Source organism: Etheostoma spectabile, unplaced genomic scaffold, assembly GCF_008692095.1.
Source record: "Etheostoma spectabile isolate EspeVRDwgs_2016 unplaced genomic scaffold, UIUC_Espe_1.0 scaffold498, whole genome shotgun sequence".
Classification (NCBI taxonomy): domain Eukaryota; kingdom Metazoa; phylum Chordata; class Actinopteri; order Perciformes; family Percidae; genus Etheostoma; species Etheostoma spectabile.
Window position 1 is genome coordinate 223,095 of NW_022605619.1, and position 5,000 is coordinate 228,094.

Sequence of the window (5,000 nt, forward strand, 5' to 3'; positions counted from 1 at the left end):
TTGGTAGTTCTGTCTCTCTGTAGTTCTGTCTCTCTGTAGTACTGTCTCTCTGTAGTTCTGTCTTTCTGTAGTACTGTCTCTCTGTAGTTCTGTCTCTAGCTCTGTCTCTCTGTAGTACTGTCTCTCTGTAGCTCTGTCTCTCGTATTTCTTTCTCTCTTTTTAGTTTCTGTCTCCGGTAGCTCTGGGTGCTTGGGTAGTTCTGTCTCTCGGTAGTTCTGTTCCTCTGTAGTTACTGTTCTCTCTGTAGTTCTGTCTTTCTGTAGTACTGTCTCTCTGTAGTTCTGTCTCTAGCTCTGTCTCTCTGTAGTACTGTCTCTCTGTAGCTCTGTCTCTCTGTAGCTCTGTCTCTCGTAGTTCTGTCTCTCGGTAGTTCTGTCTCTCTGTAGCTCTGTGCCTTGGTAGTTCTGTCTCTCTGTAGTACTGTCTCTCTGTAGTACTGTCTCTCTGTAGCTCTGTCTCTCTGTAGCTCTGTCTCTCTGTAGTACTGTCTCTCTGTAGATCTGTCTCTCTGTAGTTCTGTCTCTGTGTCTCTCTGTCTCTGTGTCTCTGTGTCTCTGGGTGCGTTGTAGTATCTGATGATTTGTAACTTGAGTCAGGTTAAACCCTGTTGATGGGGGGGGGTTACACTGTATTTGGTTATGAGTTGGAGTGAACTTTGAATGGATGTTCATGTTAAAAGTGATGTCCTATCTTTGTTGGGAGCTGCACATGCTCAGTAGCTCGGTAAGATTCATCAGCTGATAACTCTTTCTCCAGCTTTGGTCAGTCCAAGGCAGGATCAGCTGGGAGACTTCTTCTAGACCAGGGACACAACAGGGACAGGAAGTAGACCAGGGACCGGAAGTAGAACAGGGACAGGAAGTAGAACAGGGACATGAAGTGGACCAGGGACAGGAAGTAGACCAGGGACAGGAAGTAGACCAGGGACAGGAAGTAGTTCTTTTTGCCCCTCTTTGTCACATTTTGTTGCCTTTTCGTTGCGTTTCATCACTTTTTCGCCGCCTCATTGACACACTTTGTCACCTTTTAAGTCTCATTTTGTCATCTTTTTGCATCACACAGAATGATAAATTACACAGTTACACAAAAACAAGAACACGTAGACATTGACTACCACTGTTTCCAGATCATGACAGCAGGCAGATGTGATCTTTGCTGTTCTCTAACATGTGACCTAACACACCCTACATAAAGTCCTGTATGTCTAATGTGCTGAAAGCTAGCGTGTGGTCTCCGGGCTGCTGCAGAACTGGAACATTGAAGCTGAATCTTTGATAATAATAATAAACTTTATGATGAGGAAACAGTGTCTAGCGGCTTCCTCATCAACGCGTCACACAGCGTTGCACCACAGCGTGTACTGAATATAATACGTGAGTTACGCTTTCGTCACGCCATCAACCTGCCAGCTGTCACGATCTGGAAGTAGTCGTAGTCTGTGTGTTCCTGTTTTATGTGTAGCTGTAGTTTATCATTCTGTGTGATGCAGAAAGGTGACAAAAAGGTGACAAAAAGGTGACGAAAAGGCGACAAAATGTGACAAAATACGACAAAGAGGCGGCAAAAAGGTGCCGACATGCAACAAAGAGGTGACAAAATGTGACTCTTGAAACAAAATGTGACAAAAGGTGACGAAAAGACGACAAAATGTGACAAAAATGCAACAAAGAGGTGGTGAAAAGAACTACTTCCTGTCCCTGGTGTACTTCCTGTCCCTGGTGTACTTCCTGTCCCTGGTCTACTTCCTGTCCCTGTTCTACTTCCCGTCCATGTTCTACTTCCTGTCCCTGTTGGTGTCCCTGGTCTAGAAGAAGTCTCCGCAGTTCCGCCTTGGACTGACCAAAGCTGGTATAAGGAGTGATACAGCTGAGGATTTACCGTAGCTACTGGCATGTGCAGCTCCAACAAGATAGGACAACCATAAGAGTGTATCAATCTCTGGCGATAAAACTAGGTGTGAGTCGAACTCTCGACAAGAGATCCTCTGGAGATAACACTAGACTGAGATGTCTCCCACTCTGTACACTATCATTCCTCACCCGAGATATAAAACTAGTTAGATGTCCTCACTCGGAGATAACACTAGAGAGAGTCTCACTCTGGGATCATAACACTCGCTGGATGACTCACTCTGGAGATAAAAACTAGAGAGTAGGTCTCACTTCTGGAGATAAAAAACTAGGAGAGGTCTCACTCTGGAGATTAAAACTAGTGAGATGTCTCACTCTGGGATCAAACTCGGGAGATGTCTCACTTCTGGCAGAGAACAAAGACCCTGAAGTGAATGAGTACTCACATCGGAGATAAAAAACGTTAGTGAGATAGTCTCACTCTGGATATAAACTAGGAGATGTCTCACTTCTGGAAGACTAACACGGCAGAAGATGTCTCACTCGGAGTAAAAACTATGAGGAATGGTCAACTGAGATAGAAACTAGTGAGAGTGACCTCACTCTGGAGATAAAAACTAGTGAGGATGTCTCAGCTTGAGAGTAACACCGGAATGCCCTGGAGATAAACTGAAGCGTCTCACTTGGAATAAAATGAGAAGGTAACTCTGAGTTACTAGAGAGGGTCTCACTCTGGCCGATGATTAAACACTAGGAGATGTCTCACGTCTGGAGCATCAAAAACTAGTGAGGCTGTCAACTCTGGAGATAAAACCTAGAGAGGGTCGTTCACTATGGTAATCAAATACTAGAGATGTACTCACCTGGAGCACATAGATGAGATGTCAGCACTAGCTGGAGAAAAAACGTGGGGCTCTCGGACTCTCAGTAGATTAATATGATATGACGAGATGTCTCACACGGAGAATTAAAACTGGAACGTACTTGAGTACACAGAGAGTCTCACTGGAGATAAAACTAGTAGAGACTCTAATATAAGTTCGAAGTCTCCACGGAGATAAAACTGTGAGATGTCTCACTCTGGGAGAGAATAAAAAAAAGGGTACCATACCGTTACCCTTTGAAACTAGTAGATATTGGGATTTATTGATCCCAATAAAATGGAGGATATTATAGTGTTTCAGCAGCAAAATCAGTACACAGCACAGAATAAATATAATGAAATACTAGGATACAAAAACATGAAAATAAAAAAGGATAAAAACAGTAACCTAATATTGAATATAAACAAGTTGAGATATACAAAAGTGCAACTGCTTAAATAGTAATGATGAATATGTAGATCAACCTATTGTGCGTGTTGGGACGTCTCTAACATATATATATATATATATATATTATTAATATATATATGAGATAGAGGAGAGATGAGAGAGAGAGAGCGAGAGAGAGAGAGAGATACTTGTGTTCCATGTATCGATACGGTATTGCACACGGTATATACTGTGGATACCATGCTGTTTTATAACCCCCCCCACACCACACACACACACACACACCACACAAACACACACACCACACACACACACACACACACACACACACACACACACAACACACCTACGGTGTTATACTCCTAAAAAACCCGCAGCAACGCCCAGGACCGCGAGCACACATCTCCACATGACTACCAGCTCTGCTTTCTCCGTCAGATGGAAGCAGGAGAGCAGCCAGACAATGCCTTGTTTAATTTCAACCTAAAGGGGGAGGGGGGTGAGGTGGGAGGGGAGTGGGGGGTGGGGGTGGTGGGGGGGATTTAGACAAACCGAATCATCGGAGCCTCACCAAGGAGCTCTATTGATATTTCCGCCATTCAGCATGAATACTCGCGCGCATAATCACAAAACACCAAAGCGTAGTGGATCAATGCAACAATTTGAAAATGAGGGATAATCTGCAGTGAGCAATGCTCTCTGACTAAACAATGCCCCCCCCCCCCCCCCCCCCCCCAAAAAAAAAGAAAAATATACAAAGGAATCAATCAAATGTGCATTTACATCATTTTGTCCCTCCCATAGCTTAATTAGCAGCAGATCCTGAGAAAACTGCACACTGATGTCAGCTTTTATTCAAATGACTCAGTGAGTAAGAGGCTCATAAAGACATCAAATTAATACGCACAGGCAATAAAAAGTGAAATCATCCCCCCCCCCTCTCTCTATCTCTCTATCTCTCTCTCTTTCTCGTCAATGAAATGCTGCAGTCATTCAACTTGTAAATGAGAACTGTCTCTCTGTAACGCACTGAGTCACCCGCCAAACGCAGAAACCCTCCCCGGGAGGCTGTGATGAAGAAGGGTGGATCCGCTGGACAGCATGTGTGTGAGCTCGGGCTTCTCCGTAATGACTTCCACTTAATACTCTGCAGGCATAACTCTGAATAAAAACCCGAGTAAGAGCACGAATAAAAGCTCGAATAATCTCATTACAGCCCATCTCCGCCTCTGGATCTTCTCCAATTCATCTTCAACATCGGACCAGCGACAACAGCTGCAACGTTTTGAAAAAAAAAAGGAAATAAATCCTAGGTATGAGATCATAAAACCTACCTGAGAAGAATCCAGCCCTCCGTCTCCGTCTCTCTCTCTCTCTCTCTCTCTCTCTCTCTCTCTTTCTCTGAGTCCGGGGAGGATGCGGACTAAATCCCGGAGCTGCGCCTGGATGCGAGCACGGCGTCAGTCGTTGCGTACGCGGCGCCTGTCATCAGCGGAACCACCCGCGTGCTGGGGTGTGTTTCGCCTGGAGGAGGTGGGCAGAAGCGGGTCTCCACCGTGCCAGTGCGTGGGAACTGGTTTTCTCTCCTGCGTGGTCGAGGATGGAAAGCCCTTGGTACCCTGGGAGGGAAACCCCTGGATCACTTTTTACGCACCGGTGCGTAAAATAGTGGGCAGTCAGCACCTGGTGCCATGGCTACTTAACCCTCCTGATGGCCGAGGGTCAAATTTGACCCGTTTACAAAAACTTTCTGTATCGGAATTGTGACAAAAGAACTTGGAAAATGTTAGAAATGTTGAAAAAAAAAAAGTAGAAAAACGCAGGAAAAAAAACATTGGAAATATCAAAAAAAAACTTTAATTTTTTTTTTTAATT

At 44.6% G+C, this 5,000-nt stretch overlaps 1 protein-coding gene across 1 annotated transcript in view; it reads right to left on the reverse strand.

Annotated features, from left to right (window-relative positions):
• LOC116686806 (rabphilin-3A) overlaps positions 1–4,602 on the reverse strand; it is a gene marked incomplete in the record, with an annotated part of 75,049 nt that extends 70,447 nt beyond the window's left edge. Inside the window, 1 exon segment of the mRNA XM_032511856.1 lies at positions 4,508–4,602.
• Positions 4,603–5,000: the final 398 nt, after the last annotated feature.